Genomic DNA, 13967 nt, shown 5'->3' on the forward strand with positions numbered 1-13967 from the left:
AGTTGAACCATATTTCAGTGGTGCATGTCACAAATATACCACCCAATGGATATCTTTGATACTTAAAAATATTTTAGAATTATGGCGGTGGTGGTGGTGGTTTGCATTGGTGGTGGTGGTTGTTTGTAGTGGAGCTAGTGGTGGTGGGTGGTGTTGATGACGTTATGTAGTATTGTTGTTGAGTGTAGCTAATAACAAATCTTACTAATAATCATTAATGTTGAATTTCTGGAAAAATTAACTAAATATTTTTCTATAATTTACCTTGTTTAGTGAGGACAATTTCAGACCCAAGGCATTGATTGGTACGCGATTTTTTTTTACTTGAAAAAATAAATCGAGTACTGATCTATAGACGAGATGACTTGTCTGTATTTACTTTTTTTTCAAACCAAAAAGTAAAGTGAGGTATTGTGATGATTAGTGCTCGCATTACGAGACTATTGCTCTTGGTAATTGTTTTCATAATCAAACAATCTTCTTTAGCTTGTTGTGTGTCCTATACCTTCATTTTAGCATTACTTCTAATCAGACATATTGAATGGTATTTAACTCCTAAATGTATAGAACTTGGTTGAAATGAAACTTTGCATGCGTTAGACTTGGCCCTGGTGGAAATGTTCCGCTAAAGACAACATTGATACCACCTGAGGCTGAGGGAATGTTACAGATCTCACGACTCTTTGGGGTGTTCCAGAGCCTGAGTTATATAGGTATAGTTTCAAGCTTAGTGTGTTTTGTGCCTTTTAGGTGAGTTTTGTGGAGCCTTAGCCCAGTACAAAATCATGTACAGATAGGTCAGTGAACAAGGGGATCTGGTTTCAATTCTTGTATATAGTCAGTGTTAAAATGGTATCAAGTATGTCAAAATACAACCCTAATTTGTAAACATAAGATTAACTGCAAATACAACTTCATCATCTAACACAACTAATAAAACTTGGGTTTCATATTTGATTTGTACAACAAAATTTCTACCACAAATAATTTCCATTGAAAATTACATACAATATTCAACATGACAAAGCCTTGGTCCAATGAGCTCAAACTCATGAAGCTTCTAAGCCTGGTTTTGAACTATATACCTCAAGATCTTTCCAAGGTTAAACCAATTTTAGCATATATTTCGTCACACTTGGGATGTTTTGGTCTCTTGACGTGAAGGAGTTTGTAACACGGCCGATTTCAATCCAACTGCAACCAACTTCCATTTTGAAACCCATCTCTCATCCTTTTCTCACTCTATCAACACTTTTCCATATCCCCTATTCACCATATATATTTGACAACAGAACAGGATAGAGAGAGAGAGCTCTCTGACCCAACCCATGTTGACCATAGCCAAGTATCATAGTGGTATATGTGATTGAGTTCTTATCTCGTATACTAGCGAAAACTTTCTCTGCATAACTTATAGCACCACATTTGGAATACATGTCCAAAAGAGCCGTGCCGACAAAGACATTTTGCTCCAATGAGTGGCGGAAAGCAAAACATTGCAGGCGTTTCTCTAAACTGATTCCACCTGCTGGATTGCAAGCAGGAAGAACAGATGCCAGAGTTACAGAATTAGGGATTTCATTTTGACTGATCATCACTCTAAAAGTAGTGAAGGCATGTTCGATCTGTCCATTTTGTTTGTAACCTGCAATTATCGAGATCCACGCGACTATACCTGTAGAATGAGTATAATAGTTCTCAATTAATGGAAATTTTTTTGTACCAATCAGACCAGATTTAGCATGCATATCTATCAGATAACTGTCCATTCCCTCAAATCGGATCCCATGCCGGAAGAGATAAGCATGAGTTTGTAGACTGTGAGAAGTCTACGGGTCGGAAGTCAGAAGGTGATATAAAAGATAAATACCAACTTAGTGAAATTGAGTTAGAAATTGTACCGTTTTAGGTGTCTTGCATTCCAACTGTTGTTGATGTCCAGACCTTCCTGTGAGCGGAGCTTGTATGCTCCCTGTCCCACTACTTGGGTGATCAGGTAAGGCCCTTCCCAAGTGGGAGCCAGTTTGCCTGCTCTTGTTTGCTCGGTGTTGTGAAAGAGCTTTCGAAGTACCCAATCCCCAACTTTGAAGGATCTGATTCAGACATTTTTGTTATAGTGAGAGGTTGTTCTCTGTTGGTAGACGACGTTTCTAATAGCTGCCTTGTTTCTTAGTTCATCAATTGTTTCGAGATTGTGGTTAAGCTCGACCCAATTGCTTTCTTCTTCAATACACTGGTACCGTGCGGTAGGAACTCCTGTTTCAGCTGGGATTACAGCTTCAGAACCATAAGGTAATGAGAAAGGGGTTTCACCTATTGGCGTTCGTATAGTTGTTCGATAAGCCCATAGTACTGCTGGTAGTTGGTCCGCCCACGTTCCTTTAGCTTTCTCCAGTTTTTGCAGGGAGTTCATGATCATTTTGTTAGATGATTCGGTCTGGCCATTGGCTTGAGGATACCTTGGGGTTAAGAAGCTGAGTTTTATACCCTAGTCTTTGTAAAAGTCTTGGAACGTGAAGCTAATGAATTTAGATCCGTTGTCTGTGACTATATATCTCCTTAGGTACCCCTAGTGTTGTTATAAAGGTCGGGCCGGACCGGGTTAGGCCCGGGACCGGCCTGTACGGATAACGGGCCTGGTAAGCCCGGGTTTATAACCGGTCCCAGGCTGGACCTATAGTTTTGGCACGTCGGGCCAAAATTGGCCCGGCCCGGGAAGAACCCAGGTTTCGGCCCGGACCGTCAGGCCGTTGAGACGAGCAGGGTTATCCGGCCCGTCCCGTCTCAATGGTCAGATTTCAATTTTTTTTCAAAACCAAGTACAAAATACGGCTAGGTGGGGTTTTTACCATTTCTACCCCCCAACTAGCCGTTTTCTAGTTGTTGGGGGGGGGGGGGGGGGGTAACAAGTGTCATTTTACTTCCCCCCCTTTTGTTATAAATACCCCCCTTCATTACTCAATTTTCATTCAAAACTATCTCATCTTCTCTACTTCTCTTAACTTCATCTTCAAGCTCTATATTCTTCAAACTCTAAAAATTTTCATCTTTATTGTTTTACCTCTCATTCTTTACAAACTACAAAGATTCAAGATTTCAAAATTTTCAAGTATTGGTTTAGTAATTAAAGAGGACTATTATTCAAGAGTCAAGTGATCAATTATTGAAGACTTCAATTAATTACTTTATTAATCAATTATTCAAGACTTCAATTAAGTGTATCAAGTAAGTAATTTACTTCCTTATCAACCTATTTGAGTTTTTTACATATAATTTCTTTTCTCCTATCGTCTCATTTTTAATTTAGTTATGGATAACTATGATTTTGGTAGTCCCTCCGGACATGATAATGTCCAAATGTCCGGTGAAGAACCAACTATAGAGACTAATAGCCCCGGAACTCAACGATCTAAAAAAACTGAAATCCGAAGTATGGAATTATTTTACAATGGAAGAAAGAACGGTCAAAGGGGTTAAAAGTATGAGGGTGGTTTGTATGTTTTGTAAAAGAGATTATGTCGGAGACCCTTCGAAAGGATCGTCTACTTTAAAACGACATTTACAAACTTGTAAACCTAAGCATGAAGGGGGTGCTCCAACTCAAACAACCATAGTTTGAAGTTAAAATAGTAGTCAACCATTATTTACATATAATAGTAAAAAAATGAGGGAAGATTTAGCTTTATATATTGCAAGTGGTGAACAACCTTTAACATTTGCCGAAGATCCAAAATTAGAACGTTGGCTTAAGAATTCCGTTCAACCCTTATATCGTAAAACTAGTAGACGTACCATTAGGAATGACATCATTGAACTTTTTAAAAATCAAAATTTTTTTGTGTGAACGAACTACAAAATGTGAGAACTTAATTTTCTTGAAAAAATTTCCGATGCTCTTACTTACATTGATAGTTCAAATAGTAGATGGCAAAATTACTCGAAATGTGTAAAGCTAGGGGTCTAAAACCCAAAAAAATTTATGGTGGATGAACCCACACGTTGGAATGCAACATATCTAATGTTAAAATCGTATAGTGGTTATGAAAAATGTAATTCTTGACTTTGTTGGATTTGAAAATCAATTTGGTTTGAATATTTTTTGTTTTAAAAAATGTGATTTATTTTTAAATGTTCTAAAGGTTTTTTATAAATCTACCACTATATTATCCGGTATTTATTATCCTACCACAAATCTAGTATTAAGAGAGCTATATGTTATGACCAAAGCTTTGGTTAATTGTAGGCATTATAAAATTTATGATAAGGTAATTAGTAAAATTGAGCTAAAATTCAAAAGAAATTGGCAAGAAATTCCTAACTTATTCATTTTAGCTTCATGCATGGATTCTAGATTAAAGGTAGAAAATACCTCTCTTATATTATTTAATATTTATGATAACCTTGGTAATCGTCCAAATTATTCAATTGATGAATATGTGTATGGTTTATTAAAATATTTATATGAATAATATGAACGGATATATGGTACTCAAAGGATTCAAAGTAGTCAAAATATTGCTTCGTCTAGTGAAAATCATCCATGCCAAAGATTGGTACTACGTAAAAGAAGTAATCAAGGTTGTAGTGATTGTTTTGAAGTTAAAATGTATTTATAAGGTGTTTTAGACAATGGCATAAGCATAAATGATGATAACTTCGATGTTCTACAATGGTGGAGACAAATGGAATCTATTACCCACTTATGCAAATTATGGCACGTGATTTACTTTCACCTCCCGCATCAACCGTTGCATCGGAGTCGGCTTTTAGTGCATGTTCTGTTGGAAATTATTTATTCTATAAATAAGTTTTTGTTTGAGTAAAATTATATTCCATAAATACTTGTGAAAAGACACAACCAAATGGAGAGGTATCTTGTAGAGTTATGAGTAACTCTATAAATACTCTAATTTGGGCTCTCTAGCATCTCCCTTAGTATATGGGAAATGATAGAGTGACTTAGAAATTGGTACTTAGAGGGTGACATATTTCCTCATTTAGAAATAAAAGCGGTCCCCACCGTAGTCAAACTTTGAAAAAACCTTGTCTTCTAGTGATTCCACATCAGCTGGGCATTAAAATGCCCAAAAAATTTGGGCTCTCTAGCATCTCCCTTAGTATATGGGAAATGATAGAGTGACTTAGAAATTGGTACTTAGAGGGTGACATATTTCCTCATTTAGAAATAAAAGCGGTCCCCACCGTAGTCAAACTTTGAAAAAACCTTGTCTTCTAGTGATTCCACATCAGCTGGGCATTAAAATGCCCAAAAAATTTGGGCTCTCTAGCATCTCCCTTAGTATATGGGAAATGATAGAGTGACTTAGAAATTGGTACTTAGAGGGTGACATATTTCCTCATTTAGAAATAAAAGCGGTCCCCACCGTAGTCAAACTTTGAAAAAACCTTGTCTTCTAGTGATTCCACATCAGCTGGGCATTAAAATGCCCAAAAAATTTGGGCTCTCTAGCATCTCCCTTAGTATATTATGAAGACAAAAGTTGAGTCGCCTAGAGTCATCTATGAGGGCATAGTAACTAGAAAGTTCGATGGAGCGTATGGAATCGTAGTGCTTCTTTCTATACGACGTGATCGTTGTATCTTGAGAGACAAGTGTCCGTAGAACCGTTAGCACCATTGCGGGGACATGATTGTCTTAAAGAAAGAGTGACCACTCGTCTCGATCAAATAAGATAAGTTTCATTTTCATATTTATATAATCTCATAATGTGATAGTATGTTAGTTGTCAAGAATCGAACCGGAATTTGTAACCCGGAAACAACAATCTTAAGACAATCATTTATTTTGGATTCGAGTCTTGAAGATTCCTGTTGAATAATTATTTGCATCTTCTTTATTCTCGTAGGAGAAATTTAGTTTGAGATGTTACATGCAAGTAATATTACACTGATAGTGGATGACCCCATTGTGCTCCCATGACTTTGCTCCTTTTCCAATCCATGGTTCATGAGAAACCAGTTTTGGATATCATTTGCTTTTGTCAAAATATTTATACGAACAATATGAACGGATATATGGTACTCAAAGGATTCAAAGTAGTCAAAATATTGCTTCGTCTAGTGAAAATCATCCATGGCAAAGATTGGTACTACGTAAAAGAAGTAATCAAGGTGATCAAGGTTGTAGTGATTGTTTTGAAGTTATAATGTATTTACAAGGTGTTTTAGACAATCGCATAAGCATAAATGATGATAACTTCGATGTTTTACAATGGTGGAGACAAAATGGAATCTATTACTCACTTATGCAAATTATGGCACGTGATTTACTTTCTCCTCCCGCATCAACCGTTGCATCGGAGTCGGTTTTTAGTGCATGTTCGGTTGGAAATTATTTATTCTATAAATAAGTTTTTGTTTGAGTAAAATTATATTCCATAAATACTTGTGAAAAGACACAAGTTTTATGGATGGTCACAACCAAATGGAGAGGTATCTTGTAGAGTTATGAGTAACTCTACAAATACTCTAATTTGGTTTGTTTTTTAATATAAGTTTTTTTTGACAGCCTTTAGTATATTATGAAGACAAAAGTTGAGTCGCCTAGAGTCATCTATGAGGGCATAGTAACTAGAAACTTCAATGGAGCGTATGGAATCGTAGTGCTTCTTTCTATACGACGTGATCGTTGTGTCTTGGGAGACAAGTGTCCGTAGAACCGTTAGCACCATTGCGGGGACATGATTGTCTTAAAGAAAGAGTGACCACTCGCCTCGATCAAATAAGATAAGTTTCATTTTCATATTTATATAATCTCATAATGTGATAGTATGTTAGTTGTCAAGAATCGAACCGGAATTTGTAACCCGGAAACAACAATCTTAAGACAATCATTTATTTTGGATTCGAGTCTTAAAGATTCCTGTTGAATAATTATTTGCATCTTCTTTATTCTCGTAGGAAATTTAGTTTGAGATGTTACATGCAAGTAATATTACACTGATAGTGGATGACCCCATTGTGCTCCCATGACTTTGCTCCTTTTCCAATCCATGGTTCATGAGAAACCAGTTTTGGATATCATTTGCTTTTGTCATTTTATGACAATTAGATGAATAAAACGGACTCAATGGTGATTTGATGGTTAGTACTGGTGAAGATGAAAGAAACATCTCTATGGGTCAAATGTTCATGTTGGGGTCATGGGTTCTGTCATTTATTATAGAGTGAGTTGGCTTTAACAGGAGATAACCATCATGATAGGAAGTGCCCAATGAAATGTGTCGGTTCAATTGGTGCCTTTAGTGTTATAATTGGTGACGTTTCAGTTTTGTTTATCCATTCTCAATTGAATTCCAATTCGATTGACTTGGGAGTTGGGATCATGAAAATTGAAAATCAGGAACCTTATGTAGTGTTTTTTGAGAATAAATCCATCCATTAATAACAAGAGTACATTACATTACAGCCCAAAAGGAATCATGAAGGACTAAAGCCCAACATTTACATCATAGGGACTAAAAGCGAAGCCGCCAACAAATGGGCGTCCTTATTGTAGACTCTATTACAATAAGACACCTCCACGTTATTCTCCAGGATGATAACCCTAATCCTCTCAATCTCCCTGATTAGTCGCCACGGTATGTCACCATCAACGGCTGAAATTGCTTCTATCAAAACCCTAGAATCCCCCTCTATTATAAAACCTTCTAGCCCTAACTCATTTGCTAGCTCCAAGCCGCACTTTAACCCTTCCATCTCACTGTAAATTGGGGATTTCGGTTGTAAAAGCTTTGATTTCGAATTAATGGTTACTCCTTCACTGTTCTTGGCAATGGCCGCACACGAAGCCTTGTTGTCCCTGTATGCTCCATCGAAATTTATTTTGATCTTTCCTATCGGAGGGGGGATCCATCGATTTACCTGCAACAAGTTGTTAGAAACCTGGTTTGGTTCAAGGTTAGAAACATACCTCATTTGATCCATTGCTCTCCATAGGCATCTAGTCAGATCGATCTCTTTATTTCGGAAATGAGCTTCGTTTCGTGCTTTCCACCATTCCCACAGTAAGTATGTGATTTTGTACCAATCCGAATCATCAAGTTGGGTTGATGTGATAGTCTTTGCTAGTAAACTAATGGGTTCTCTATCTTCTTGATGTAGATAATTGATCCCAGCCATCGATGCCAGCTCTCTGAATTTTGGGCAGTCTCCAAACAGGTGAAACCTATCTTCCTGTTGATTTGTGTTGCATAGTTTACAAGTTTGAACTATATGAGTCACCCTTTTACCAATGTTTACCAACGTGGGTAGACCATCATGCACCATCTTCCATATAAACAATTGCACCTTTGGTTCCATTTGATTCTTTTTCCAAAATAATTTCCATGGAAAAGTTAAGGCTGATACAGAAATTGTAGGCAAGTTTTTGATTTGGGTATAGTAAGATTTTGTGGTAAATTTCCCATTTTCTACAGGACACCAAATTAGCCTATCTCTTTGATTTGATTGTGGTAAACTGATATTCAGAATGGCAGTAATGGTTGTTGCATCAAAATATGTGTTTATGAGTTCCATGTTCCAAACATTGTGATTACTATCTATTAGATCAGACACCCAATAGATGTAAGTAGGCAGTTCTGTAGTTATGATTGGTGTATTGTTTTGTATACCTGGAATCCAAGGATCCGATCTTATCTTTATGTTTGAGCCATCTCCTACCATCCAAATGATGTTGTTCCTGATTGTATTTTTAGTCTTTGCCATTGCTTGCCAAAAACTTGAAGCTCCTGTTGTGGTTGGTTCATTCCAATAGTCATCTTGCTTGAGATATTTTGCTTTTAAAAGTTTAACCCATATTGAGTTTCTCTCTGTGACAAACCTCCAAGTCATTTTTGCAATCAGTGCTAAGTTTACCTCTTCAATTGATCTTATGCCCAGACCACCTTTGTGTTTTGGACTAGTTAAAATGTCCCATTTAGTAAAATGAATTCTTGTATCTGTATCAGAATGATTCCACCAAAAATCTCTCTCTATTTTCTCCAACTGTTCTATTATCTATTTTGGTAATAGCTGAAAACTGCAAGGGTAAGTACAGAAAGAAGATAGTATGGATTTAATTAAGACAGTTTTACCTGCTTGGGTCATATACTTGCCTTTCCAATTTGATAGAGAGTTTTTAAATTTCTCTATAAGCCAAGAATAACTCTGAATACGATTACCTTTCTTGAGAATTAACGATCCTAGATATTTTTCATGTTCCACCATAATTGGAGCCGAGAGCTGATCGACAAATTGATTCTGTATATCCTGGTGGACACCCCTGCTGAAAAGTAAAGAAGACTTGGAGAAATTTACCTTCTGTCCCGAGAAGGAAGCATATTGATTCATCAATTGTTTTATTGCATTTAGATTTTGAATGTTTGCTGAACCAAAAACTATCAGATCATCCGCAAACAGCAGATGTGTTATGCTGGGACTTGCCGGATTAATTTTGTAGCCTGTAAAAATGTTCTGAGATTCATAGTAATGAAATAAGAGAGAGAGACTGTGAGGATAGAATGAATAGGTAGGGAGATAACGGGCATCCCTGCCTAAGGCCTCTAGAGGCCGAAAAATCCCCTACTGTTTTCCCATTGACCTGGATATTAAAGTTCGCACTAGTGATGCATGACATAATCAGGTTTAAAATAGGTCCGTTCAGACCCGAAGCTTTTAGGACTTTATTAAGAATGTCCCAATTTACCCTGTCGTATGCTTTGGCCATATCCATTTTTAGAGTAAATGTGCCTTCTCTGCTTGTTGATTTACTCATGGAATGCATAAGTTCTTTTGTAATAATGATATTATCAACAATTTGTCTGTTTGGCACGAAAGCGTTTTGGGACCAAGAAATACACTCATCTAAATACGGTCGAATACGATTTGCTATGATTTTTGTGATGAATTTATAAACCGTATTGCAAAGCGCTATAGGTCTGAAATCCGAGGCCATACTCGGATTCCTAATCTTTGGGATCAATGCAATAGTCGTCTGATTTATAGAAGGATCGATAGAACCTGATTTAAACGCTTCCTGAATATAGTGAACCAACTCTGTCCCTATCGAGTCCCAGTTGTGTTGGTAGAAAAAGCATGGTAAACCATCTGGTCCCGGGCTTTTTATCGATCCCATAGACATGACGACTGATTTTATTTCTTCCAGAGAGGGAATCCTTGAGATGTTGGTCAGGTGATCAGATGTAAAGACCTTATATGCATGAAGAATTTCGGTTGGCGGTTGTTCCACAGGTTCAGCCGCAAATAGATTCTGAAAATGAGCAATGAGTTCATTTGAAATATCATCGAACTCATGTATAGTTTGTCCATTTGATAGTGTTAATTGGTGAATCTTATTTTTCTGTCTTCGAACCAACATTGCCAAGTGATACGCCTTGGTATTGCGATCTCCATTCTGAACCCATTTGGACTTCGCTCTTTGTTCAGCCTTTGTACATTGAAGGTTTTCCAGATACAGAATCTCCTCTTGGATTTTACTTTCAATATCTAGAATTTCACAGTAACCCTAATATAAGATGATAATTAGGGAACCGAAGATGTATATAAGAATGGAAGAAAAGTTTTTTTGAAACATAACCACCTCAGCAAGGTATCACTTGTATGTCATATCCTTTACATATCATGACAATCATTCAATCAATGATAATGATTCTCGATAATTACCGAACAATGATACCCGATTTTTACCCATTCCATGAAGGTTTCTTTGGCTTATTCGAAATAAATAGTTTGCCTTTAGTTATGAAAGAACAATTTGAATTAACAGATGGTAACTCTCATTGAGTTTGATTTTTCTTCATTCTTCTAGTACGAATGAGGAAAATTACAAAGATAAATATTTATTGCTTAAAATTTGACTTAGTTGATCTTGCATTGTTCGACATGAATGTCAAAAGGAAGACGAAACTTTGGAATGGGTTTCTATATTCACAAAACGGCCAAAGAAATGGTGACGGATGATTCGAGTGAATTAGATGATCTTAATAGTATTTGTTCATAGATCTGATAAGTATTTTTCCTCTTATCTTATTTTGAATTGTTCATCATTACCTCATGACTTTAATTCAGAGTTTTAAATATAAGAGGACAATTCAAATGGTCTGTTGATGTATTAATACATAGTGAATTCGTCCTTGTGTAATTACGAGTTCACTACACTATAAAGAGGAGGAAGAGAAAATATATGTATATATATATATATACTAGGCATGACCCGTGCCTCCGGCACTTACTATTTCATATATAAGTGGTAGAGGAAGAGAATAATTTATGATTTTGACATGTTAACTTTGTAATTTATTGTTATTCTAAAGAGGCTCATAACCATTACAAAATATTTGTTAGCCCAAAAGATAACTTAAACACCTAATTGCGGTTACTGTTCGCATGGTTAGATGTTGAATTACCTTAGTTGTTGTTGTCTGATAATTTCATTTTTAAGTAAATGGGACGAAACATAAAATAAAAAATGCATCAGACCGTAATTAGAAATAATTTTACCTTTGTTAGACTGGGTCGATTAGTTCAAAATATTACCATCAATTTTCTTATAATATCGTCCACCACAAATGTAAATATACAACTTTCTCTACGACGTTACTTACATTTGTGTGAATGAATTTCAAGCTGAAAACCCCAATGCTAGAATGACATTATTGAAAGATGGGTTTACAAAAAGTGAAAAAATCAAACTCAATAATATTTACAACAAAAATAGAAACTGATCACCAATAAAACTAACTTATTGGTGTAGAAACGACCTCGGGTTTTCAGAATACACTCTTACTCGGACCTTCAGAATCTGGAAGGTCCTTTGTAACTGGAAAATTTTCTCTGCAGCTGTTGTTGATAGTATTATTGGAAGTTGTCACCCACGAAATTTGCAAATTGTGGCCCTGACCGCATTTACCATTTAAAAACGCCCTCTCAGCTGATCGACGAGTTGTAAAAGCAATACGAGCAGAATGGTTTTCAGATGGCTCTGAACTACTTGTACCGGTAGTAGCATCTGCATCTTCTAGCTCAACAGTAGAGAGATCGCCGAATGACAAAAAATGATTCTTCAACACAACCTAGATACACCAGCATCCATGTTTTTACACATTGATCAAAAGATTTTTTAAATACATATATGTATCTAATGTTTTCATATTTCCTCCTACTATAGCAGCAACCAGGAGTAGTTCGATAATATCTATGTCTAAATATAAAAAAGAAAAAAAAAAGAAGAGAACTTACATTTGCAAGATGAGTAGGTAACGGAGGAAGAATCTGAAATGTAGTAGGACGATTGTCCAACTTGAACCTATTCATTAAAAACGGTGTTCCAACTGATGCTAACTGATAACCTGATGGAATTAAACTCCTCCGTGCAGTTGATTTAGTTTTAGGAGATGAAAGATTTTCCACAGGGGTGCTCTTATCCTGCTTCTTCTCAGTTACTGGATTAGCTGTATTTTTTACAGGACTGATGGACTTGGGCGTCACAGATGTTGCACCATCTGTTACCTTCTCTACTTTCTGTTTCTTAACAACTTGTGTGGCACTTACTTCACCCTTCACAGTGACAACGTGGATAAAGTGTGAAGTTTTAGGATTGTGTCCCAAAACTACGCAGAAATTTTTATGTTATAATGACTTAACTTATTGCATAACAATTCCTTAGGAGCTTCGATTGAGTGATGTGTGGTATTTAATAATTATAAGAAACTTATATGCATCAATGACTCTGTAGACTCTGTATCTCCATATGGGAACTTAAATTTCCGGCGAAAGAAATTAAGGTTTTACAAGTAACTAGTAAATAACGAAATTTAAGCAAAATGTCGAAGAAATAAAACGTGGATAAAAGGTACTACCTTTTCTCAAGCACATCCAATTGACAATGGAAGTCATTCCGTTTCTGTTCTAGCATTTGCTGCTTTAAACGAATTTCTTCCTTCAAAAGCTCCAAATTATCCAACTTCTTTTTCGAAGGTGGTTCTTTGGGAACATTAGTCACCAGATGCCTTACGTTGACCGCTCCAAGGATAGAAGTGTCCGGATCAGGGATTTCACTATTCTTTGGTGCTAAAGAAGGAAAATTTCATGTTCCATTTTTATACCATTTGAGGGAATACTATCTCGGTTAGCCCACCATAGCTTAATGAAACGGTTACCCATTACAACATCCGGTGAATTTAAGGCAGATTGTGCTTCTTCTTGTGTGAAAAACTGGACAAAGGTTCGCTCACTGTTAAGTGGTACATAAATATCAATTACCTTCCCAAATTTCTTGTAATGTGAAAGAAGAGCCTCCTTCCTGTTACTTTGTGTGGGAATACCATTGACGAAAAGAGTATATTGCGCTTTCTGAGATGTGCGTCTTGAATCATTTTGTGGTCCCGAGGTATCAACGGATATTTTAGTCTTTGGACCCATAATCCTTTCTCTGTATCAGATTTCAACCTTTGGAGTAGAAACGAACAAAGGACCTACAAAGTCCATATATGAACTATCCCATGTGATGTTGTTGAGCAACCTTTTGGTGCTCGTTTTCACGAGACATTTGAAACCATTCATCAAATGTTTAAGCAGAACTAAATATCTCTAGAAGAAGAAAATTAAAGAGCGACTAGAGATCACGTAGATTGTTCTGCACAAATATGATATCAACTACATTGGGTTCCAATAGAAAAATTTCTGACAAATTGATGTAAACCATCACAAAACTATTGTTAGTTTAAAACCACTTAAAGAAACCTAAAAACTCGTCTCGCATAAAAAAACTAACGGTTCCACACCTAAAATCAGAGAAGGATTATATTCTTACTTGAACCAAGAAGGCACAGACAGGAGGGAAGAAGACATTGTCGAAAGGAAAGAAGGTTTTATTTGATTTAAACTAAGGTCAGACTTTCATGAAAATCCGAAAGGGGAAATGGAGAAACAAATTGCTTTTTCTTAAA

The 13967-nt window shown here is 36.4% G+C and overlaps 1 long non-coding RNA gene and 1 pseudogene across 1 annotated transcript; one reads left to right on the forward strand and one right to left on the reverse strand.

Moving 5' to 3' along the window:
* The first annotated feature begins 7690 nt into the window (after positions 1 to 7690).
* On the forward strand, positions 7691 to 10297 carry LOC147536527 (uncharacterized). Its single transcript, XR_015224861.1, has 2 exons — positions 7691 to 8027; positions 8125 to 10297. It is a non-coding gene; the product is annotated as an uncharacterized LOC147536527 (long non-coding RNA).
* A 1492-nt stretch (positions 10298 to 11789) lies between these two features.
* On the reverse strand, positions 11790 to 13440 carry LOC147536528 (zinc finger CCCH domain-containing protein 41-like; annotated as a pseudogene).
* Positions 13441 to 13967: the final 527 nt, after the last annotated feature.

The sequence above is a fragment of the Eschscholzia californica genome, unplaced genomic scaffold (genome assembly GCF_041429995.1).
Source record: "Eschscholzia californica isolate CP2 unplaced genomic scaffold, dmEscCali1.0.p SCAF_5, whole genome shotgun sequence".
Classification (NCBI taxonomy): Eukaryota; Viridiplantae; Streptophyta; class Magnoliopsida; order Ranunculales; family Papaveraceae; genus Eschscholzia; species Eschscholzia californica.